Genomic DNA, 26,686 nt, shown 5'->3' with positions numbered 1-26,686 from the left:
CACAGGGAATATAAGGTCAGACAGCACAAAAGTTGTTTGCTTGCTTGTTTGTTTGTATACTGCTTTTTCTAGGCATCTAACAAAAATTGGATATTTTATTCAATATTGAGTTACCTGATCAGAGTATCCTGTCAGTCTGAAAAGGAAAATGAACGGTAGCAGTACCTTCAGTTTCAGCCTCTTCCTTGATGTACCCCAAAGGTTCCCCATAGAATACCTGTGGTAACTACTTTAATAACATTTCTGGCTAATCTGTTAGTGAGATGGGCAGGGATCACCATCATACAGGTTCTGGGAGAGAATGCAGTGAAGCCAGTTTTGCATGTCTTCTGTTTCAAGCTGATGGAATATAGATAACCAAATTTTGCTCTGTTTCTGAATGTTTCTGAATTCTTACCCACATTATTTCCCTGAATTCTTACCTGTATAAAGACAGTAGGGTTTACCTTGTGTATACCTAAGAACAGAATTTGCCTTCAAAACTTTTCAGACACACCTCTAGATCTTTTCCCTTGATATTAGTCTCCATGTGGCTGGCTGTTAGGGAGATGATGGTTCATGGAAAAGGAGAGCCAGGATTCCTGGGTGGGTGGTCTCACAATAGCCAGAAGAAACCAAACATTACCTATACGTCCAGCTGGCCTGTTTCCATTTATGTGAATATAATGGTTGAAGCAGAGAAAGACGTTTCAACGCAGTTCCCCTGAGTCTGTGTGCTGTACTTGGAGCTAAGCTTGTGAGTACGTCAGCTTCGGTAGCCCGTAGCAAACACGGAACAGTGGAGCCACTATTGCTATCTGCCTTTGATTTCTTAGAGTGTGAGATCAGGTACTCAATTACAGCTGGACTGACTGGAAAGTAGCTTTTGGCACAAGTCCAAACTGAAAAGGCTTGTTCATGTTGTTCTGCCAAAGCATGTGTTATTGCAGCATATATTTCTGACAAAATGAAAATTTATATTTATGCAAAATACTGGATGTTATGGTCAGAATAAAAGAAATCTGTAAGAGAATGTAAGTAAAGCAAGGCACTTATCAAAAGAAGCTCAGTATGAAAGGAACTGTAATTTCAGTTGCCATTGATACTCATTACTAAACTAGTGATAAACTCATCTGTTCAGGAAATAAATGTTAATGCACTTTTGTAATTTAAATGAGAACTTGTAATATGGAAAATATGCTTCCCATTCAGATCCTTGAAGGTTTGCTTTGAAATGGGAGTCCCCTGTGATGTCTATTTCATTTTCTTTTGTTGTTAAAGTGTTGTGTCACTGATGACATTTCGGCTGAATGTGGCCCAATTATAACATTGAACATCTGCACAGGGATATTATATCTTCCCAGGGGGATTATGGGAAACAAGCACATTGGTAAACAAAAGAGCAACTGAAATTATTTGTAGGAAATTTAGTCACTATGTTGGATGCCAAAGGTTGAGGCTTACTAACAAAACATTTTTGCCTTTTATAAGCAGATCAAACATTAAGGGAAAGAAAGCTTTTATAATAAATACAAGGAAAAAGTTGTGGTTTTCACTCTACTTTTAAGAATAATTTTCCTGGGTGAGTGGGTGGGGGGGCAAATTGCTTTAAGATTTAAAGTATGGGTTTGTAATATCCTCATTACCACCATATAGGGCAATTTTAAATTTATTCTTTCTGTGCAGTAAATGAAAATCTACTAAAATGCCCAGGATCACAGAAGATAATATATAGATGTAAATGTCACGTATTCAGACTAAAGCTAAACCATATTATCTTGGTGCCAAGGTTCTGGATATTTAACAGTTCAGTTGATGTTTTAATTCCAATTATGGCTTTTGTGGTCAGACGCTGAAATGATTATGCACAAAATTCCCATCCAAGTCGGTGGGAAACTCATGTGTGCAAGTTTTGCAGGCTTAAGGCCATAACCACATGCAGGCTATTTCCAGTACAGCTTTTCCTTTTGGATCCAGACCTTTGCAAGAAAAACCGAGGACAGGTGGTGCTTCTCACTGTCTCCCACTGCTACTTAACCTTAGGGTAAAAGTACAGACAGAAGACAAGGATATAGTCCAGCCAGTCCGTGCCGCAGGGACCTTTGAATATTCTGAAAGATTTCTTCTGTCATTCCCTCTCTCTGGTGGTGGCTGTTTGTGCAGTCCCCAGCCCACCTTTTCTCCTTCAGTATTTAGTCACTTCAGCTTCAGACACCTCTCCCACCTTCCTACTGTTCTACCCCTTTTCTCTCTTTTTATCTTTTGTATTTCCTTCTGGCTAATTTGCTGTAAATTGACATAATCAGTAACCTTGAAAACCTTGGTATCTGCTGTATCACACAGGGAAATACACTTAAGTGGTACAGACTATACAGCTGAAAGAACAGGAGCTGCCCACTACTGCTTCGGGCAGTGGGAATCAAGTGTTGCTTGGGGCTGCCTTAATAACCTGGAATAATACTCATCTACAGTAATAGGCTAGTCTGATACTTCCAAGAACTGGTGTGTTTCCGTTCACTTTTTTTTTTTTCTTTATTGTTTTTCTGGATTAAACACGATATATTGACCCCATTCCGACAGTATTTAAAATTTTGAATTAATCTGATTTATTTCTTTAAATGAATTGATCTCCAATGATTGTCCAGGAAGTTATAATTTAGAGTGTTAATGTAAGACCACTGCTGTGGAATGTTATTCTGTAATTTTTACCTAGTAAGTTTTATGAGAGATATTAACCATTAAAATGAATGGGAGGGATTCTGTCACACTGGAAGTATTCTGTTATTTCTTAATAGATAGATACTGAATGTCTCTGTTTTATTTTGATTTATCTCAACAATATATCTGTCTGCATCTCCCCCTCCTTTCCCACCCCAAAATAAATAGACCTGATGTTGAAATGAGAGAAGGTATCTTTCTACATCTTCAAAATAAAACTAAAAATACCTGCTTGACCTGTGGGTTTTAAGACAGCTTGCAGTTGTGGTTAACACAAGCCCCCCTGCTGAGATCAAAGTCTGGCCCCATCCCGCTTGAAACACTGCTGTCAGTACCTTGTTGTTAGGCAAAAAGTAGAAGAGTGTTCCACTCTGCTGTGGAAAAGCAGTGTTTATTTGATCTTGGGCCTCTTCTGAATAATTTTGCTAAATCTAATTGCTCTTGATGTTTTACCCAGTATATCATGGGCTTTTTCAAAAGTAGCTCTTTATGCAATGGGTGAAGCATCAGAATACAGTAAGGACCACTTCAAATATCTCTCATCAAGGCAAAGAACTCTAGATAGATTACTGCAGATCAATCTGTATAAACCCAGCATAAACACTGAAGTTCTTTTAAGTTAAAATGTACTTTAAAAAACCCTTACATTATGAAAGGTGAAATACTTTGTAACTATTAAGAGAGTTATCATGTGAAAAGGAGTAGGGAGGTCTGATTAATTCACTGGTTCCTCTCAACTTATGATGAAACTAAATGTACAATGAAATCCTTTTCAGATTATTTATTACTATACACAGAGGTTTTGTGTCACAGAAATGTAAATTTCCTGTATGTTAGATGCCACCCTGCACCTAAATGAGCTATGGTTCTAACATGAATGCTGCTGCTGCTGGTATGCACAGCTCAGGTGAAATCAAGAAGCTTGACTGCTGTTGATAATCATTGTGAAAGACTCTGACTGCAATGGACTGTGACATTTGGCTTCTACTCACGTGTCTGCTGGTATGCAAATAACTTACAAACTTTGCAGCATGTATGTTAGAAGTTTCAGGATGAAACCATACCTGAAATGACAGCCTGCAGTTATTTTTCAGGTAGAAATTTTGGAAAATATGGTCCTCTTCCAAAGTTCATTGTCTGCTTGACTGCAGTAATCTCTGGATTTTAGGTCATTACAGTTATTTAAAATCTCCTCTCTGTGATACTTAAACACCTCAGTTCATTATAAGCGTATATATTTGGGTGTGTGCTTGTATCAAGTAAGAAATCAGATGAAATCTCTGTATATACGCTGTTGGCTGTGCCTAGGGAGAGCTGCTTACACAGCGCTGAATGGGATGCTGGGCTAGAAGAACCTTTACTCTGAACCAGGATGGCCGCTTGGATTTTGAGCTGTGTTCAGAGGCCACAGCAGTAGATCTACTGCTGCTTTGGGACCTAGGGGAAAAATAAAACTTTTCCCTGCACTAAGCCTGTCTATTTAATGAGTAAAGGAATTGAGATCAATGGAAGAAAATAGCAGATCTAGAGTAATTCCCTAGAGCCAGGTGCATCATTGCTCAGCTTTTGTACAGGAATTTGCTTCTGTACAATCCAAGAGGAGCTTTTCACCTGGTACTATGAACATTGGACAAGTTTCTTAAGTAGCTTTTTTTAAAAGGTTAATTTTTGAAAGACTGGAATTCTTCTGCTACTTCCATAATCACTGGAGGAAGATAAGCTGCTCTCAGCCACAAATCAAGGCAGGGGCTTCTTTGGCTGAAGTTTGCAGTTCCTCTCCACTATTCAGTGCTTGAGCTATGGAGTTACCCTCTGTACAGAATTGAATTTTGTTCTGAGGAGATGAAGTAATAGTTCGTAGTACATGCTTATAAATTTCACCTTTCTTTCTTATTTGATGGGATATTTATAAAGACAGAGCTCCTCTACTCATCATCCTTAGCATTTATTTCTACATTAGATAGAATTTATGATTAAAATGATGGCTGTGATATATTAAGCCAAAGTTCAGTGTGAAGAAAAGCTTTATCTTGTAAGTGTTATGGTGAGTTGCTTTATTTCTAGGTTTTTCAAAGCTCCTCCCAAAACCTTTTTAGTTTAAAGACTTTAAATTCAAAACATTTATTAATAATGTAAAGGACTGCCTGTCACTCAAAAGCAATAAAGAAACTCTGAAATCAAAGTGAAATAGTTTCTTAATCAAAGCATAAAAAAACATAACTTTGATACAAGCTTTGGTGGTTCTTAGGTTTGTTTGTAAACCTACTTAAAAATGAATCCATGTCATAGTCAACCCTCAATATATAAATTTGCAATCACCCAGTTGGTCACTGAGGATGGTGCAAAATTTTTAAATTCCTGTAAACTGTTTCCAATTCTAGTATTGATTTATATGTGACAATGTATTGCGTGTCAAGCTTTTTTAAAGTTCCTCAGTTCATGGTACTTTCAAATTTGGGGTATCTGGGGTGAAACGTCTTCAGAAGCAATGAAAACCTCTAGCTTGAGCAGAGTTCCTAAAGACTGTGAGCATGTAGATCTTTATGAAAGGGCTTTTGAAAAATACATTTTATTTACGTGTAAAATAAGCACCTTGGCCGAAGAACAGTAAAAAAAATATCTAACTTAATATTTATTAAAGTGTCTGAGAATCTTTGGTCAAGGCAAGCACTGAAGTGTACAGAATTGTTTAGCCTTGTTAGTACACTTGCTGGTCAAGTCCTTCCCCTGGGAGTCATTAAGGTTGTTGCTGAGACCGCTTGTTAGTATCAGGTTACAAGAAAACAATGTTAAGACAACCTCAAGAAAAAGGTGGCTGACAAAATATTTTCCCTTGGTGAAAATGAGCATCAAATTACATTTCACTACGATTTGTTTGCTTTGGAGAGGAGGGCTAGCGATTTTCACCTTGTCCTTAGGGCAGCAATTTGCTCACCTTAACGCTTTCTTGTACTGAAAGCATTTGTTCTGATTACTGTATTTTCATTTGATTTGTTCTGTTTTGTATAGAGATTGCTTTTCAGTAAAATCCAACATGATTATTGACACAGTTTGTCCTGTTCTATAAACTGTCTGAAATGTACAATAGAAAATGGGTTCTCTTGGTTGCTTTGGGCCACTAACACTCCTGCTCAAAGTCAGTTAAGTGAATAGAAATGCCAAGGCCTTTAAACAGATCTCAGTGTGATTGCTGAACCCCAAAACACAGTTCTTGGGAAAGGATCTAAATGTACCTAACTGACTCCAGGCTTCTGAGCACAATTCTGTTTTGTGGCAGTGGCAAACTACGTTGCAGGGGACAGAAAGAAGGGAACGGGTCTGGCAAGGAAGCTGGAAAAGATTTGAAGTATTTTGTACTTTTTAATTTTTATTAGCTCATTTTGTGTGTGTGTGTGTGAAATTAATTGCCTTGTGTTGGGTAGTCTGTGCAGAAGGCAATACAATTGTTGCATAACTTAGAAGATTTATTTTGCTGTCTGAAAATTAACTTTAGTGATATCCATTGATAAGAAAAATAATCTGACTCTTTATTCCGATTAACATCCTGATCCTTCTGCAGGGGTATGTCAATCAACATAGGGTTGAAGATTTTAAGTTCTAGTGGTTTTGTAATATAAATATTAGTGTAAAGCTGTAAGAAATATTACACTATCCTATTAATTGATTGATGGGTAATAGAAAGAGGTTTGTTAGCTAAGAAAAAAAAAAAAAGTATGTGTTCTTTGGAATTAAACTAAGCATTGCCAGATTTTCCAGAAAACAAGCTTAGGAGTTTGGATTTCTGAACGAGTTCCTGACAACTGTCTGGCTTTCAGCAAATACAGAGAAGTTTAATTCATTGAGCACTTTTTTAACGATGAGGTATTCTAGCCATGTCCCAGCCCCTCAGGTGCTTGGCAGCATTAGGGCACTTGCTGCCCTCTCACTGCATGACCTTAAGTAGGAACCCAGGTGCCAATACTGGGAAGAAGCTGTGGTACTTGCATTTTAAGTCATGATCAAGAAACCAAGATGCACTTTATAAATGGTTAAAGTGTATTTTGTATATAAACAAAGGAATCATGATCAAATCTACTGGTTTTGGGTCCAGACTGAATGTGAAACTACTTCCACATTCAGTGAAACTTTTTCTGAACATGTTATGCCATATAAGCTCTAGTTCTCTCTCTTCACATTTCAAAATTCTGATCATCTCAGGGACCACTTTGATGGCCAATCTTCAAAGTAGAATGAAATCTTTCTAATAGACGCACAGTCACTGTAAGAATAGCTCACTGCTTACCTTAGTTTGGAGGGAATTGCTTTTGAGGTTGAAGGATCATTTTAAGTTATATAGTGCTCTTGTTAATACATAGTAGAGATTATATTTTAATCATAAAAAGGCATCATTATGCATTAGGTAAGGCATATTACTGGGAGTTTAATATGACATAAGTAAATTAAAATAAAAATATTGCAATACATCGCATATAGTTCTTTTGAATGTAATGACAAAAACTCTTTAAGAACTGCTGAAAAGGTCTATTCTTCTGGTCCAGCGACAGTTTAAACTCCGACCTGGCATTTCATGCAGATTTTTAGTTTAATTTCTTAGTCTCTACTTGTGACCTAGGATCATTGAAGCATTAGCTGCAAGAGCAGTGGAAATTCTCAAAATGAATTTCCACCACCAAGCTTCCCGTTTACACCATTCCGGGGTAGTTACAGGTTGTTAACATGTAGTTGCTGTTCATGGGTAATGGTACAATTTGAGTCGCCTCAGTGTGGTTCTCAGCCACTTAAGACTGTCATAAAATCACCAAATAAAAGGATGATCAAAGCATTGTAGCTGACCCTTCATGATAGTGTGACTGCAGCATTTGCAACCAGTACTATAGAATGTTATGTATGAATATATTATATACGTATATTTGGGATAGTACAAAAGTGATGTTCCAGTTACAAAACCTATAGTTCAGACCAGGTTGGGATTATAAAATAATCAACTATGCTTGTTCTCCTTGAATACTCCCATAAACTAACTTGATATGCCTAATTCTCAGCAAACAGGCATCCAGCATTTTCACTGTTCTTTTTTTTTTCCTTCTTTTTTCATGAGAATCACAAGTCATTAAAGCATCACAAATTAAGCACACAAAAGTGGAGATATTCAGAATAATTAGAAATCCTTTGTCTGTCCTTCCTTCCTTCCTCCCTCCCTTCCTTCAGTTTGGATACGTATAGGCAGGTGATTTCTTTGTGAGGGCTATGACACATGCTCTGCTGGATCTGGATGGTTTTATTTTTTATTTTGCATGAAAAGCTTTTAGTTGTCATTGCACTGAGTGTTGTATAAGTCAATGATAAATCAAACTAATATATTTAAAAAGTACACGTTAGAAGGTTTTATAGTTTAAAAGAAATCACAAGGAAGCATGACAGCTGACTTTTTATCACCTCTCCTTTGAGACTTGGTTTATTTTGTCATTGATGTGAATCATGTAGTACAAAACAAGATGACCTGTTTTCATCCTTGGTATAATTCCACTAAAGTAAAAATCCGTATGCCAGGAATGAATTTGTCCCTATGTAAAAAAGGTCTTCATTCTTCCCAAGAGAAGATTGAAACTGGGTTCTGTCTGTTTTCATCAACTCTCTTTATCTCACATCAAGGGTAGCTGATTGAACACAAGGAATTCCTAATATGAGTCACTTGTCATTCAAGCTCTTCTGGTTGAGTATACAGTGTTTCTAGCATTCTCTGTCAAACTGAAAATTACCTTGTTTAGCAGGCCCAGGGACTGACTGTAAAGTTGGCACATGACTCACATGTTCATTTTCTGTTTGTAACAAACAAGACTGGAAGTGATTTTGAGGTGTAAATATAAACAAAATCTTAATTATGACATTTTCTTCTTCTAACTATATTTGTTGTATTGCAGTGAATCTTCCATGTTTCATTTAGGGAGCTCTCCAAATGTGTATTCAGTAGCATACCAGGAATAACACACCAGATGAGAAGGCTTTTAGATTTTAGCCAGACACTTCAACATGAAGGGATTTATGATTGGCATATACTTCAGAATAGAATTCACTGCAGAGGTCTTTCAGCACGTGAATTATAGTTGTTTTCTAACATATGCTAGCCACTGAAGTCATAGGCATTAAAACATTTTCTCAGTAGGTTCTATATATATAACCATTTCACAACCATTTTATATTTTAGCAGAGTTTGCTCCTCATACTAAGTGGAATTCATATCGCTTTCTCTGTGATTTCTTATCACAAAGATTCTTTGCTTGTAACTTACAGGTAGACTTTTACTTTCATTTCTAGGCATTGGCAGTGGAAATATTCAGTAGAGGCAGAGAGGGAAGAGAGGGACTTTTTTTTTTTTTATGGCATTACAAGAGAAGCAAGAAATACCTAACGTGGTTGCAGTCATTTTTCCCTGCCACTTTTCTATCATTTTCATCTCTCAATGTAGTGAGAATTCTTGAAAGAGCATCTCTCATAAAAAGCTGCCACTGCTGCTTGCTATAATCAGATGCCATCACAGTCCAAAAGGGAGCTTGGTTAAAGTTGGTGGGTAAGAAACTTTCAAAATGTTCACTCTTGTAATATATTTCATGTTCAGTTCAGAAATTTATGAGGAAAACAAAATATCTAAATCCAATTAAGATGATAAACCCTTTAGAATTATTATTATTATTATTATTATTATTATTATTATTATTATTATTATTATTATTATTATTATTATTATTATTATTATTATTATTATTATTATTATTATTATTATTATTATTATTATTATTATTTTGTGTTTTCCTTGAGAACAGCATTTGAAAGAGCAGATGTGAGGGTCATTATCTTAATGACACCACAGAAGTCTGGGCAGTCACAAAGGCTTTCTCACATAGTCAAACTGTCTTGGGAGAATCTAATTTGCTGTTGAGGTATAATCCCAAACAAATGCTTTTCATTAAGGAGCTGCATGAAACAGTATCAGTCTAACAAGAGGACTGGGCCTTTGAAATGTAAACAAAGTAGCTCCTCAAGGTAACATCCATTGACTTTAATTGAATCTGCCTTGAAAATAGCAGTTTCTTTGGCAGAAGAAAACAAACTTTTATTGGCACACTGCTTCACCTCCCCACTTTTTACTTCACCAGATTTGGTACCAGGCGAATTTGTAAGAAAAAGAATACTTTTTCTTAACATTATAAAACCTTGTACTGCTATCACATTTGAATTTGACTTAACAGTGACAAGATGCTTATGTGAAGGTCTGAACTACATCAGTCTTCTGTTTCAATATAGACGATGTGCCTTTGCCATGTCACCTATTCAGTGGAAGCCAAGAACTTCTTGGGCCTTGTACAGCATATGCTAGGAACCAAAGGCGTATTATCTACAGATACCAGTTATGACTGTATAATGCTTCATTTCTTGGCTTAGCTTAATGGAGTCATGCCAGAATTGATAGCTTGGTCATCTCAATACACCTCCCTAATATAACCATAGCCTCCTTTTTCATAGCTATGTGTGGAAGTGTATCAGAAAGTTATGCCATGTCCTGCAGAGGTTGTATTCTTGCTGAGTTGTCAAGACAGTGCACCACCCAGCACTTTTGTTTCAGACCTTGGAAATCACAGGGGAGAGCCACCCAATAAATAGATTCCCTAATAGACATGAATAAACTGTGATTATAAGCCACCAGACTCAACTCTTAAATTCTGTAATCAGTAAGTGCCTTGCATTAACACATTGTTCATTAACTGCTTGTAATTTGAACTTGAATATAAAAGCATGTATGCATTTCCACACTGTCTGCTGTGCAAATGTGTGCTCCATTTCAGGTGTTGCAGGCTCACGGTACTGAAACAGATTTTTGGGCTGTCTAGAGAAGAAATGTCTGGTTATGACAGTTATTATCTTCAAGAACATCAGAATATTGTATTAGCCACCATAATGTTATGAAGATTGTTTGGCATAGAAGTGCATTTACTGAGAGCACTTCTCTGCTAACAGATTGATCCAAAGCCTTGTAAAGTCAATGGAGAGGATTTGACTTAGAGCAGAGAGCAGATTTTAGAAAAGCCCATCACTTAGTAAAGAGGAGTCAGTCCCTAGAGTTGTCTGCACTGTACAACGCTGGCAGTTGGGAACCCGTACTTTTTTTCCCTCCCAAGTTCTTCTGGCTTCTATTTTTTTCTCTTTTTAATTTTTTATTTTCTATTGCACTCTCCATCATCATAATAGAAGTTTCACTGGAAATACAAACATGCTGTTTGGCAGATGTGGTCATTAATGTAGTAATCTAAGAAATAGTTTTGTAAAAGGAATTAGAGACAACTGAAGGTAAAAGACTCCATCATTGTTGATAAACTGTATGTTGAATTTCTCTTAGAAAGAAAGTCTGCTAAAATTATAAATCAGGAAATGCAAAACGTTGCACTCTAGGAAATACAGCTATATTTTCCTAGTGTTGTCCTAGTGTTCATGATAAAACGTTCAACTAAGTGGAAGTGATCTAGTTATGGTGTAGTCTTTCACTGGATATCCTAGTAAACCTATTTGTCAATCTCCCAGTTTTAGTAAGTAGTATCACCTTAAAAAGTTCTGAAATTCTGGTCCTGAAAATTGTTTTCTGTATTTTTTGGGGGTAAAAGTTTGTTTTACTTTTTGGAGAATAATCACTAAAGTCAGCAAAGAGCCTTCCAGAGTGCATTAAATTAGATTTAAACCTGCAGTGAGAATATTACAGGAATGTAATTTCTAAGTTTAGTCTCAGCAACTGGAACTTCACATTTGTTCTCTGGGGATTTTTATTCAAAGTGTGCAGTAAACACAGCTCTAAGCCTTGGTGAAGAATGCATTTTGACTAAGTTTAGTTTTAAGGGTGTCAGTTAAGAATACCATGTGTCTATTTGTCAGAAGCTGCTGCTTTGTACTTGGTGGCTTTGTGGTTAGCAGCCTGTCAGACTGGGAGGTGGTTTTCTCTGTTTGAATTATGTCTTCTGTTTATTGGAGATTTTACACCTGGACCATGAAAGCTCCCTAACAAATGCAGATCTGATTTCAAGTGCAACATCCTCAGGATTTGTGTTTGACTCTTAGGCTTCTGTGTAAGCAATAGAAAGGCACATGCCAGACCTGACTACAAATTCAAAAGGCAAACTATGTAGTACTAAATCCATACATGTAATAGGCGAGAATTTTCCCAGCATTTTCTTTCTTCTCACTGAAATGATTTACATCCTATTATATGTACGAAGAACTTTTCCTTTCTTTTATGTATGCAAAGTCTTAGTAGCAATTTAGTGCTGTGTACCAATTTGCTACTTAACTCATGCTAAAACCAAGAACAACCCCAAGGAGAACAGAAGGGAGTTTATGGAATGTGATTTTCTTCAACTGAAAACAAAGCAAAATGCTTGCTCTAGCTTTCTCATATCTGTATGCGAAGGGACTTCAGACTATTGCCTGTGTTCTGGTGGGCATGTTTGTTTGACTGGGATTTAGGGAGTGAATGTCCACACAAAGCAGAAGGTTCTTAGAGAAAAAAAAAAAAAGGGAATAAAATGTCTGGGCATTGACAGCACGAAGGGAAGTACTGCACAGACACCGTGTGGCCAGGGGAGCAAAAGCAGATAGAACCTGTATTTTATGCTGACTGAGAGTTGATGTAGTTTTGCTCTGATTCATTTTTTTTGTTGTTGTTTGTTTGTTTGTTGTGCATGAAAAGTCCACTTCACTTTGGTGAGGAAGTATTTGCAGTATTTCTGTTCTGCTCTCATGCTCACACTGCATTTTGACTCTATCTGTTTACTGGGCAGGAAGGCAACACAAGATAACTTCTCTGCTCAATGATTTGCAGACCATAATTTTGCCATTATGTGGAGTACTAGTATTGCCACAGTCGCAAAGATAATCCTACAGAAAAGCCTCAGATTATAGCAACTCCCTGTACCTTCAAATGTTGGGTAAATTTTGGTGTTGTATTCTTGCAACTGAGTTCGAGGAACTCTGGTTATGAACCCAAATACCTTTATGGTATGTACTGCAAAAGTGGTGGGGAAAGGAGGAGCTGATCAAAGGAGATGATGATCAGGGATCTTATTTCTTTGCCTTATCTAGTTCTTGTTGCTATATAAATAATATAAATACAAATGCAGGCACAGGGATCCCAGTCTTTCCTCTGTAATGAATATATTCCAATAGATTTAGTCAATTATAATAAAAACTTAAAATGACAGAAGTCTTTACTTTTGTGGAACTTCTATGACAGCTATACAACTCCAATAAACATGAGTTCTTACTTGAAATGTTTATGGCATGAATAAGAAGCTTTGTACCATTCTGGGACCTGAATTAAAACCATCCTTCAAGCTTTAACATTGCTGGATAGGAATGGGAAGGTGGGCAGCTTGAAAAGAAAGAACAAAGTCATAGTTCCAGTGGCTTTAATTCGTTAAAGATCTTGTTAGAGCTATAAAACTTTACCAGGTACTGTACTCTCTTAGTTTATGGGGGAAGGTCTGTTCTGGTCACTTCATACCGAGCTGTTGTTTCAATTCCTAGTCTTGAAGTTTATAGGCTGTCATGTACTGAGCTGTTCCTGAACCATGAGTTTATTGAATATTTTGAGGGTTTGATATTACCTTTCCTCTCCTTCCTGCCTTAGATTATTAGTAACTACTTAAACCTGAAACAGGTCAGCCAGATCTGTAACAGCAATTTGTATATTCTTTTCAAAGAGAGAATTTTGTTTTGTTTTGTTTTGTTTTCCGTCTTCTACTGTGCAATAATTCAAAAGAACAAAGCAGTCAGGAAGCATACCATTTTTTGCTTCTTCTAAGCACCATCTCCTTCTAATAGTATGCTTAATATCTCTTGCATTCATCAAAGGATTATTTAAGAGAAACAGAGCCTGTAGGTGTGATACTAATTATATATGTGAAGATGGATGTTATGCTAGGGCTGAGTCTGACTTATTGGCCGTGAATGTAAGAAGGCAAGGCAAAGCCATGGCCACACCAGGAAGATTTCTGTTTTTCATCTCAACCCAATTTATAGAAATCACATTTCCAAAGAGCGCAAATAGACATCTGTTATATTCTTAAACTGATATGTAAGGTCTAAATTACAGGTAGTTCAGGTAAGTGAAGGAACTATCATTTCAGCAGGCTTTGGATAAGAAGCACAACTTATTGCAGAGGCAAGGAGAGCACTGAGTCAAACATGACCTTTCTAATGCATAAAAATACAGATATTTGCACAAGGACTGATGCAGAGAAACAAGGTTATGGGGTTAGCTCCACAGAACTTTATTTATTTATTTATATTAAAATAAATTTTTCCACTAAATGTCTTGCAAAGAGCATTCTCCCAGGAGCAACAAACACAACTGTTAATGGCCATCTGACCTGGCCTGACTTTGTTCTGTCCAGTGAAGAAAGTTTTGGTTTTGCCTCCTTTCTGTATCATGGATAAGGAGACCTGCATGAGTATGCAAAATACAGCAAGTACCTTTTAGCCAAAATGAGTATCTTTTGGTCTCAGTGATAGAAGAGCTTCCACAATGCTTCTGATTTTTGAAAAAAAAAAAGAAAAAAGAAAATAAAATGTATTTGAGTTCTTCAGGACCTCTTACAAATTTCTTGAATTCAGTCTACAGCTCCAGCTGGGTTGGAGCAAATGGGAAGATAAATCTCAGAAAACTGATGGAAAGAAACTAAAAACTTCAGAGAATTTCATAGCTGCACAGCAAATGGAGGGTAGAAAATGGATAAGAATTTAGATTCATGCCTTTTGAAACTATGTTAACTTCAGAGGAGTTGCAGGAAAAGTCAGTTCAACCCATTGCTGTGTAAATCTTACACTGAGACTGGAATTAGATACCTTAAGCTGCCACTCTAGTTTCTTTATCACCTGTGTTTAAAGACTTTGACAGTCTGTATTTTGAAGTATTATTAATAGGATTTTTAAATTACACTTGTGCTTGAATGAACTAAATGCTTCCACATGACAAATTGATATGAATGCTTTTAATAAACAGAAAATGAGAAGTAGGTTCATCTGTCCCTGTGGGCTTAGCTGGTTCCATTCATTCTTCTTATTAAATCTTGCCTGCATGACGTTGTTGTTTGTATTGATTGATTACTTGCCCTAGCCCATAAACTTGGGTGGGTTCCTCTTGTGCTACCATTTCATAAGGTAGTGAGATCTGAGACTCAAAGAAGTATCTTCGCTAATAAAAAAGATTAATAGGTACTCTGTGGACCAGAACTCTCCTTGGCCACAGTAAGCTACTTTTGAAGGGACACTGGACAGCAACTGATGAGTCAGAACTGCTACAACTTAGCTTCTATTTTGTCAGTATAAAATCCTTCTAGCCTATTCATTTGGAAAGAAATTAGAAGATAAACAAAATGAACTCCATGCTGTTTCCCCCCCCCCCTTTTTTTTTTTTTTTAACTGTGAGATCAGCTTGAATAGTAATAAAATAAAACTGAACTATGGAAACAAGAGCCCGCATTCCTCTTTCCTTTCCCCTTTTACAGATAACCCCTCTAGATATTAACAGCCTTTGTTTAGAATAAATGCTGTAAAGTTTATGACCTGTGGCAGCAAGCATTCATCATAATAGTTAAAAAGGGATGTGTCTCTTCTCTGCTTTACATTTGACAGAACATTATTTATAAACACTTGCACTAGAATTGGAAGAAAGATTCTGCAGGAATACCGGGGACCAGTAGAAATAGCAAGATTATGGTAACTATATTATTTAACTAATTTAATATGGAAAAGCCAAATGGGAAGTAAATAACCAGATTAATGATAAAACTGTATTTACTCCAATAACAAAAAACATCATCTAGTTAAATTTCTAGTTGAATTTTTAATAAAGCTAAGGCCAGGGACAGTGAAAGCATTAAAACATTATACTAAATTTTAGAATCAATAATTGACAAAATTAGGGTTGCAGGAACAACTTTCCATTAATATCATGGACTTTGAATCACTGCTGACTTTTTAATATATTCCATTTTACAGACAATGTAAGAGGGGTACCAATTCTCGTGGTGATATTCTCCACCGTGCATCACTTAAATAGCTTAAAGTGATGCACAGACCATGTTCAGGCCCTTACAGAAGGATGAGTTCATCTTAATTCGTGGTAGATAAATTATACCTGAATTCAAGTAGACTTTTTAAGATAATAATTTTTATGATTTGTGTTCTCCTGTCACTTCAAGGTAGATGTGCATCTGTGTCATTACAACATGTGATGCAGAAGTATCCCACCCAGTTGTGCCAGCCAACACTGATTATCCAGGGGAAAGATGCACAGCAATGATCTCAGTTCATCTAAATATTGATTAGATTAAAGCTCTGGGATTGATGATAGAGAGAGCGTAACTAAGGAAATTATTTTGATTATTTAAATCTTCCCCATAGATAAAGATAATAAAGTCACCAGTCTTCCTAAGAGAGGTCAAACATAACTATCTAGCCAGGTATCATAGATAGAAATTTTTGGTTTTGTGTAACAGAATACATCTGTAGCCTGTAAGGGTAGCTGAATGGTCAGCAGTTTTAGAGCCATCATTCACCCTTGAGGTGTGGTCTCAGTGGAGGCTTAGAAGCTGCCTTTGAACGTGACCTCTCAAGCTACCAAGTCCTGGCTCCTTGTATGTCAGCAGGAGTTTCGATACCAGTTTCAGTGAAAGCAGATTTGGCCTTTTCTGTCTAACAGACTAGCATCCCAGCTTCTTAGAATATTTCCATTTGTGGAGGCTTGCAATGTTTAGCAAAACACTTCCTTTGGCTTTGCACCAGTACAGATGCTTGGGCAAAGCAAACATCAAATACTCTGAAATAAGAAATTTACTACTTTAACGCACAGCATGGCGGTTCGCGGCTGAAGGAACAAATGCAGCCGACTCAATATGAGTGATAAAGCATAGTTCAACTTTATTGTCCGGATAGCCTAACTTTTATAGCGAACTTAACAGGGGCGGACAGTGTTTCACACAAGATTATTGGTCAAAAGCACTCAGACAAACAACTACAAGAAAGCAACCCCACCTGCAAGAAAACAACCCCCTTGTGATTAGTAGTCACATAGACCTTGTCCTTGAAGCCAGCTGCTGGTAACAATATTTTTCTGAATTCCTCAATTGGGCGATGTGGGAACACTGTCATGGGAACTTCTCACAGTTGCCCTGGTAGCTTGGTTTGCTCAGCTACAGCAAGCCATGGGATTTGCTGAGGCCTACTCCTGGTTGCTTAAAACAAGCTCAGATCGAACAACTGTTCCGCGGACTCATGTCCACACCCTTTATGCCAATTCCCAACAACAGCATACTCATATATGGGGATATTCAGTGAAGCAAGAGGAAAAAAAAGTATAAGGAAGAATGAAAAAAGTAGTTTGAAATCATAATTATTGTGAGTGTGTACTTTGAGTGATAGTTTGCCAACCAATGTAGTGGAATGGCATAATGGAAAAGATGACAACATCAAGATTGTTGTGACAATGTCTGATTGTTATTTGTGTGTAATTTAAGGAGTAACCTAATCTTCTGTGCCTGCACACATCAAAGAAACAAGAAATCAGTATTGCCAAATAGAGGGCAGTTTTATAATTTCCAGACTGTCATTCTTATAATACAATTCTTGTGCAGGGTATCATTAATTTTGTTTGTAAAATACATGTTCAGTGCAGCTCATTTGCCTTCTCTTCACATCTATTTCTCCACTAGGCTTCTTTACATCTTTGGTTGTATGTTCTTTGTCTATGTATCACCTATGGCTGAAGCATGTCATGTGACACAATTGCATTAAACCTATGTAAAGAAATGTAATTCTGTGAGTATATGTGAAGATAAATAAGATTGTGCTTTCATAGTTTTGTTTGTGCAAGATAATGTAGTGACCAAGTATTTTCAAAACACTGTCCCACCCTTTTTAAATAATATTTACCTGTTTAAAGCTGCAAACCACTTTAATAAGCAGGACATAATCAATCCCAGACTAGCAAGAACATACAAGCATCTACAAGTAGCTCACCCATACTAAAAAGACCCTATAGGCATTTCAGTGCCAGATATGTCTATTTATACATGTGCACTTAGATATTTGTTTATAAAACTCACATGTTTGTACATATGTTATATGTATATACAGTATAGTATTTAGGTAAACAATTAATTCAATATGCCATTTTACTATTGATGTTAGAAATAAATCTATGTCCAAAAACAGGTTTTCCATGGGTAAAGCTACAAAATTTACTCGTGGAGTTAAAAAACCCAAGAGTTTATCAAACTAAAGAGTACTAGCCATGGCTTTAAAAAGGGCTATTCTGTAAGTGTCTAAGTAATGTGTGTGCACATAGGCACTGAGAAATATTTCTGCCTTATACACAAGTGAAAGCCCATACATATGTGCATATACATAGATACTGCTTTATGTAGCCACACTCACAGGCCACCATTTGAGAACGTGCTGAATCCAGAAGCAATGCTAGCTTAATGTTATACACTGTCTTGGTGCTATAAATCTGTAAATATTTTTACGGTTGATCTTTAAGATGACTCAATTTCCTGGTGCAGTTCACAGCACAGCCCCACAAGCAGCTGTATTGGCGTAACTGGTGGAACACGCACCAAGCCTGGGAGCAGCAGCACGCAGCAGAGGCTCCTTTGGAGGGACAGGCGGTACTTGCTAAGTCAGTATTGCTGCCGGAGACTACGTATACTCAAACTACAGCCTTGGAGATGCATACATATACTTTAAAGTACAGCCTTTCTTTTGCATATAATAAGGGAATTCTGACAGCGCATTGGCACACCCACTAGGAACAAAGCTTAAACAGGCACTGTCAGCTGCCCCAGGGCATTACATAAGAATAAAAGATTGAAAGGTGTGCTGTGGGGATGATTCATATACCTGAGGCTTAGACCAGGTGCTCTGCAATTAACTGTATTAACCTGCAGCTGGAGTGAGTTCAGAGTGAAGGTTAGCTATTCTCAGTTCAATTGGTTTAAACTCTGTACTGAGGATTATATTCAGTTATTTATATGGCTGACTTTTTTTGTTGTTGTCTGTCTCTACTGAGAGATTTAAAAAAGAGTGCTGTCTGTATGTTGAGTTCTAATAATATTTAATGCAGAGTATACAGGAATTCTCCTTCTAAAGTTACAGGGAGGAACCAGAAAATGACATTTAAAGATAGGATGACATTTATTTTGGAATATCCACTGACTTGGGGTAGGTAGAAAGAGATAGATGGCTTTGAAAAGCAGAATGCTTAGAGGGATAACCCTTTTTCAGTTTTACAGAACATGGCAGGGCTTAAAAAATGTGCCTGACTTAGCACATGGACAGACTGCATGATCTCTTTTGAAATCTGCACAGGATCTTTTTACCCGCTGGGTTTAATTTCAGAATCCAGTAGAGTCATTAAAGAAAATAAAATTATGTTTGTTCTTTCATCTGGAGCACAGAGCAGTATCAATTTTTCATTCCCTCCTCCTTTGCATTCCCCCTTCCAAAAAAAAAAAAAAAAAAAAAAAGATGTATAGATGGAGGAATTCACCCTATAGCTCCCCTAAAATTTCTGATCTTCAACAGCTGCTTTGAATTGATTCTTTATACTTCGTTGCCTAATGTGTGCAACATGTAACACTCTTTCTGTGCTCTCGAGATTGCCCAAACTGGAACATTATGTGTACTGAACTTGCAATCAATCTACAAAGGTCTATCTGTATCTCCCCAAATGTCTGAATTTTCTGATCACCCTCTCGTGAAATAATAGTGTATTCTGACTCTGGAGTGTCTGAGCACATCCCATTCGCTAACATCAAGCTGAATATTCTTCATTTAAAGGTAGGGGAAACACAAAGTCAGACAATGGGCTTGTGTACACAGAAGGTTTTTGCAGTAATACTATATAGTTGGAACTAAGTCTTTGCTGTTCTGATTGCAGCTCCCTATGTAGATGCAAGTATTTCAGACTAATAAGGTTTTGTTTCCCACCTTGTTTTATTAATTTACTACTACTACTACTAATAATTATTATTATTATTTGTTATTGTTAGGGGAAAAAGAAGTCTGAACATCTGAGAGTGATCTAAATGTAATACTTCCTCACCGTATTTCATACTGATCTAACTCTGCTGTTAAAGGAAAGCTTTGTGTGTCTTATTCTGTACCATGTTGTCAGTTTGTAGATTTGAACCAGATTTATTCTCAGTCTAATGTTTTAACACTTCTCTCAAATTCTTGCTTTGACATGAGAAATACAGCTTTGACAATTTATGTGTGATGAGTTAGGTTGGGTTCAAGAATAAGAGAAGACATTGGATTTTGTGACTTGAGGATGGACTACGGCTTACACTGTGAGTAAATGTTGGGCTCAAATATCCAACACACCCTTCATTTCAAAACACAGCCTAACCAGGTCTCTTTTGTCCCGCAATCTACCATCCTAAACTAGAGATTCTGCCAACCAACTACAATGTGTTTTTATTATCATAGGCTAAGAGAAAGACTGTAATGCAAACGCATCAGCTGTGGCTCTTGTTCAGGACCAAATTTTATATGTGACTTTGTGAAATTTAACTTCTACCTTATCTCTGGATTGGTCCCTCTTTTTTGTGATCTGGAATTAATAAATAGCATTCCAAACAATGGTATTCAGATTTCTCACTTTTCAGGCTTGCTTCAGAGAATATTTTCAGAAGTATTGACATCACACTTTTAAAATGCCAGATGGAGAATGTCCAAGGGCAACATAGAGCAGTGATTAAGCTTTTATCATCCATCCATAGTATCTAGGAATATAAGAATATAGAGTGGTTATGCAGGTCAGGACAAAATTTGATCTAGCACAATATCTGGTCTCTGACAGTGCCCTCTAGCAGATGCCCAGGCAAGAATGTAAGAATGGGGAAACCACAAAATTGTTATAAAATATGCTGCTTCCCCAGTATATTAGGGGACTATCATATACCTATTTTACACCTATGAGAAACTTTGTATTGCTAGGCTTTAGTTCAACTCCATCACAGAAGCCTGTCTGCATCAAAGAAGTTAGATTTCCTTTGGCCCAGACTGCCTGAAACTCCTGCTAACACTAGAGAAATTTGAGTAGATTTATTGTCTCTTATTTTCACTAATTCTTTTGCATGCTTAGCCAAAATAGCTGAATTTTGTTCTATATTCTGAAGGCTATCACAGTGTTTGAAAGACAAGAGTAAGCAGTAGTAAATTAGGAGACTCGCTTGGTACACATCTATACTCCGCTTACGCAGAAAGCACATGAATTTGCTGTGTGGCTGCAAGAATAGGAGAAATCTTTGGTTGCTTTGTCTGTCAAAAGCTGTTCCCTAACATTGCCATGCATTGACTTCCCAAAGCACACTCTGCCTCTTTCTCCTGTTTGCTTCCCAAGAAGTACACATCAGGCAGCACGCCATTAACTGTTCAGCACTAAATTAATATGCCATATCCAGGGTATTTTCTCTATTTTGGTATTTTCAACACATTGTTTCAAGAAGGAGATGAGAGGGAATTCAATGTGTGCCATGCGTGCCTTTCAGACCTGGCTTGGAGCATTGTCCAGTGAATGATGTGTTGGTAAACATCAGAGAAATAAAAGGATTACCCTTATGTAGCAGAGGGAACAGGGTTTGATTTAAAATGTCAGAACTGTATTTCTCTCTGTGACGTCCTTTCAGTTTCTGATGCTGTGTACATATTTTGTATCACATTTTGCCCTTTATATAGGTATCAAAGCACTTATCTACAGTACCTCACAAGGACTTTTAAAAAATTAATTAACACTTGCAAATCACTGAGAGACATGGGTGTCTATCACAGTCAATTTTAAAAGGCTCTTAAAAAGAGAATTGAACTTGTGACATGAAGGCATCTGATGCTAGGATTCTGTTTTCTACACACTAAGAAGGCTGATATATCAGGCTATGTTTATATTACAGCAGTCTATATCGTGAGAGAAGGTATACTGCAGGTTTCCAAACTTTTTATTTTCCAGATTTTTTTTTCAATATTGTTGTAGTAAAAACTTTCTGAAGAGATAATGTGATAAATCAAAGAAAACCGGTCTGGTATTGGGAAGGTAAACGTCTCTTGCCTGTCTTCTGAAAAAAAAACCTTTATTCAGAACTTCAGAAAAGGGTGTTATTGTGGCTGCCACCACCTTTACTGTGAAGTGCGGTACAATATAACACGTAGTGCTGTAAAGGAATTCTGTTGGATAAAAGGGCCTGAGAGATCTTTACCATTTACTTAATGAACATGTACGAATCCTCGTATCCTCTGTGGCTGGCAGAGGAGCTGGCTTGGGCCTGTCTGGCTCACCTACTGAAGTGTCAAAGACAAGGACGAAAGGGAGGACATGTCAGAAAGCTACTGCATTTCATCTGTTGTATGGTCTCAGGAGCTGAATTTGGGCTAGAATGGTCCCTGCATTAAGTTATGAATCACCTTCCAACTCTCTTCCAATATACTTTTGTTCCTCTGAGGTTTACTTCTATTAATTTGACATCTAAGTAGATAGGAAAAAATAAATAAATAGGTCAAGAACTGGTAAAGGTTGGAATTTATACTATTGCGAAATTGTGTAAATAAAAATGACTTTAAGACCATGTATTATCTATATTGGTAAAACAAGTTTGCTACTATATTAGTTTTCAGTAAGACAAAGTTAAAAGACATCTAATGAAGTTGAAAAATTGTTCTCTTTGTGATTTTGTGTGACAAACCCATAGGCATTAACTGAGGGACAGTGAAAGTATTAAGTAGTCTTCCAAATTGAAAAATACCATATAGATAATAGCAGTATAATGAATATTTTTGGAAGATATAGGATAAAGAGAAGTGAATTTTCTATTGCATGCCAACTCTCTGTTACTGTACAGTTGATGAAAGACAATGCCATCTTCTTATGGAACAGGGATATTTCAAAAGGCAGGTAAGAGAATTAAACACTCGAGCTGTCACTGGTTTTCAGTGAGGGAGATTTTTCAAGTTTTGTAGATCAAAGCTTCTAGGTATATTTTTAAACTATTATATTAAGTCCAAGGAGTATAGAAGTCTGAAAATAAGCTGATTTTCAGAATTTTTTTTGTTTGGATAGGTGCATCATCTTCATGACTTCTTCAATCTGGTCTGTTACAGAAGTACCATAAATATCTAATCCTATTTATTGCCTTATGTATACACAAGTTGGGTGATCTTTACAAAAATGTAAACATCATATTGATGTAGAAAGTGTTGTAACGGTACCAGAATTAAGTTACTGATAAAAGATTAAACAGGTATAACAGGAAGGGAGTGGTGGACAAAGAAGGACACTTTGTGCCATCTTTAAAGCTCATAACTCATAGGGTTGAGGGCAAAAACAACACTTCCTGTCAAAGCGTGAGAGATTTCTATCTCATGTTTGCTTACCCTGGCTGCTCTCTGATAAACCTCATTCCTTTTCTAATTGCATATTCTAATTCTTTACTTCTGCCCTGCCCCCAGCCTGTTCTGAATATTATAGGCTTGGTGCAGAAGCTACTGTTGACTACTTCAACAGTTATAGACAACTGGAAATTATCTTTTGCATCAGTGCCCACAGGCCATTTCTTATACCACCAAAACAGCACGAAAAAGTATTAATGGAAGAGAGACTAAGCCTCCCAAACTCTCAATCCTCAGGCCTGTCCTACAACACCCAGCCATCTTTTTTTCTCTTAAAGAGAGATTTCAAGCCTGAAAAGTAAAAGTCAGTCCTAAACCGTTCCCAAGGAAGCCTAATATTTCCCATCAAGTTTTCACATGAGCAAAGTAGAATACCTCTCACATAAATGGGCTTTTGTATATTTCTCTGGAAGCTCATGAATGAGAGATACTTAATATTAGTGAAATAGACATTGGTGTCCTCTACTGTCACAGTAATAAAAGTATTTATTACTAACATATTACTTCTGAAAGTCCCTGCTGAGACCAGAGGTGCCAAAATGCTAATGGCATTGCTTAGGCAATTAAAAGATACAGTATTAATGAGAAAGCTGGACTGAATGGTATTCAGGTGATCAGATGCATGGCCAGTGGGAAGATTACAGTATTACAAAAGTTTACTGGCAGAGAAGGGAGATTTCCGTAAGACTAAACTATTGCCTAGGTGTAAAGGTCCTTGGTGGACCAAGGAAAGTCAGACAAAACATCTTTCATCAGTTGCAAAGTCAGGTAAAATAGGGTAACATGCATATGTCAGAAATATTGCTGTATACTTCAGACTGCTTTTATCTACCCAGTCATCTTTTTCCATAATCTAGGTGCTAATTTAGAAAGGCACTGAAACTACAACTGGGAGCCGCAGGCACTGGGAGTATTTTTCAGGATCGTACAGAAGAAAAATAAACTACTATACAAAGCTAGATGCTGCAAATCCAGCTTGCAGTGGAGGTTGATTGTAACGATACTTCCATGATGCCTTATAAAGAAGCACGAGGAGCAAAGATTTTTCAGTAGCATGGTGCTTTGTTTTTTTAAACCAGAGAAGATTAAGGGAACTGAGATTATCACTTTTCTCCTTTTGCACCATCCAGGTGGTACACAGTTACTGTAGGTTATGTAAAATAGTGCCCAGAAGTGGGAGGTTTAGGTTCACATGCCAGCAATTCCTGATGCAAGGCTGCAAGTGTAGACCCTTGAGATCCAAGAGACAGCCAGCTTGGGATCTTACTGCTTCTGTCTGCTTGCATTGGTATTTGTGAAGAGGTGCACACTCATACCCGAAAGCAGACTGAGGGAGTCATAAAAAAGATCATTTTTATCTTGAAAAGTAAGTGAGGATAACTTTTAGAGGGAACATACGGGAGGAAGTGACTAGAACAGAAAAAAATAATCCCTGCTATCACGTGTAGTTTTCACTGTATGTATGCCTTTACAAGTCTAGATGTGGCTCCAAGATATTATGAAAACAGTGCATGCAAAAGGAATGATGAATGAAGTTTATTGAATAGCGCATATAAGAGAAGAAAATCTGTGTACATTTTCTTTTTTATTAGGCCTTTCCTTGTTTTTGTCCCTATAGAACTTGCTGCAATGGCCTGTGCCTTAAAAAGATACTGTCCCTGCAATATTAGAGCATAAACAAAAGATATTCTACCTTCCTATAATTTTAGAATTACTGGGTTTATTTCTGACTAACAGTCTTTTTTTTTCTTTTTTATTCTGTTTTTGCTTTCATTCTGTTTGTTGGTTTTGTTCCTAAGGGGAGAAAAATACTGTATCTTTAAATTAGGAGTAGCTGAATAATGAATCTTGGGCAGTGAAAAGGCTAATGTGCTGTGGAAGAGAAGGAGTTTAATCTAATTTACTTGGAGGGTGTCTGTCTGTGGTGTTGTTTTCTGGACTGTGGGAATAGAGGAGGGAAGCTGCCTCAGTGAATGGTTCCGCCTGAGCCAGAATCAGTGGGGAGTCCCTTAGATGCCACTGATCCGAAGCCAGGCCATGAAAAGGGGATTAAAGAAATGTTCTGATTTGCAATTCACACTAATGCACCCCGTCGAACCTTTGGTAATATTTCAAACCACATTTCAAGGGAAGTGCCCTTAAAATAGCCAGTTAAATTGTATTAGAGCAATACTATACAACTCACTCATCCATTTATGATTTGTTTTTGTTTTTAATTCTTTTAACTGTTGGTGGTGGTGGCTTTCTAAGGTAATTAAAACTTTTGTGCATTGTGAATATTCGCACTTGCATGGGAATATTTCTCAGTATGCTTGTCCTGTTAGGCAGACATGTTTATTTAAACATTGGAGGAAAACTGCTACAAAGGTTCTGGGGATAGGAAAAAATGAGTCAACTGGGTTAAAAAGTAAACATTTTCTGTATGCCATTTAATTTTATGAATATCTAGTGGAGATTCAATAAGAAAGGCTGGCTTATAAAATTGATAAAATTCTTATCAGCTTTCATTTTTTTGTTTGATCTTTTTTTCTTTTAGTGTCACTACCTACTGTATGGCTAACTTTTTCAAAAACGTGTTATATGTCTCATTTTGGTAACAAATTCTATCATGCAAGAAGCTAAAAAGTGTCAGAATGAATCAATACAAAATATGGAAGAGGATGGTATTACTGAGTAGGACTAACATTAAACTGTTCCCTTTTTTGTGTAATGAACAGATGGCTGAAAATATTGCATCTGAAATACAGGGAGAGCTACAGAATTTACACATAAAATCGTCAATATCAGTTCATGTTCTGTCATAACGCACTTGTTATGTAACAGATCATTTAGACTATTTTCCTAAAATTCCTAAATGTACTAATTAACTCTTTAGTTCCCTAAGTCTATCATTACATTTCTCTCCACTGCTGAAGTGTCAGGACATTTTATCTCAAAGGGATTATTTGGGTTTTCTTTAATCCCATTTCAGAAAACCCTGCCTAGCACTGTAATTTCCATTGACTCTAACACGTATAGAGTAGATGCAACTTTGATTTTCATCATTACCCATATCAAAGTATTTTATTACACTGTCACTGCAATAGATTACACAGCATTAAACTTTGCCATTCTGTGAATGGGGGAGGGTGGGCTTCTTGTCTTGTTTATGCTTTGCTATACCTACAAAATATTTAGTTATGGTTTAAATTTTGACATGCCTTATTAAATATTCAGGTTTTTTTAATCTTTTGCTTATGGGACAGAACATGAGCTGGACTTTTAGATATAGATGATTCCTCTGCACATTTTGGGGAGGTGGGGGGATGGATAGCTAGAGGGAGAAATCTATCTTTCCTGCGAGTTGGCACATTATTTGAAATAATGTTTAATTATAAAGTTTCATTAAAAATCTTTTGCTTAAAATTTTAGAAGCCTAATAAGATTTCCATTAATTTAAACATATCACTATTCCCACAACGGCCCAAATGCTTTCTTTTTCCTCTTTCATCCATGGTTAAATATG

The 26,686-nt window shown here is 36.9% G+C and overlaps 1 protein-coding gene across 1 annotated transcript in view; it reads left to right on the top strand.

Moving 5' to 3' along the window:
* The window catches only part of PIWIL1 (piwi like RNA-mediated gene silencing 1), a 133,469-nt gene continuing 106,783 nt past the window's right edge, over positions 1 to 26,686 (top strand). Inside the window, exon 1 of the mRNA XM_068654306.1 lies at positions 1 to 15. The gene's annotated coding sequence lies outside the window, so the exon portion shown is untranslated. The remainder of the gene's footprint in view (positions 16 to 26,686) is intronic.

Source organism: Anas acuta, chromosome 17 (genome assembly GCF_963932015.1).
Source record: "Anas acuta chromosome 17, bAnaAcu1.1, whole genome shotgun sequence".
Lineage (NCBI taxonomy): Eukaryota > Metazoa > Chordata > Aves > Anseriformes > Anatidae > Anas > Anas acuta.
This window is presented reverse-complemented; position numbering and strand designations above follow the sequence as displayed.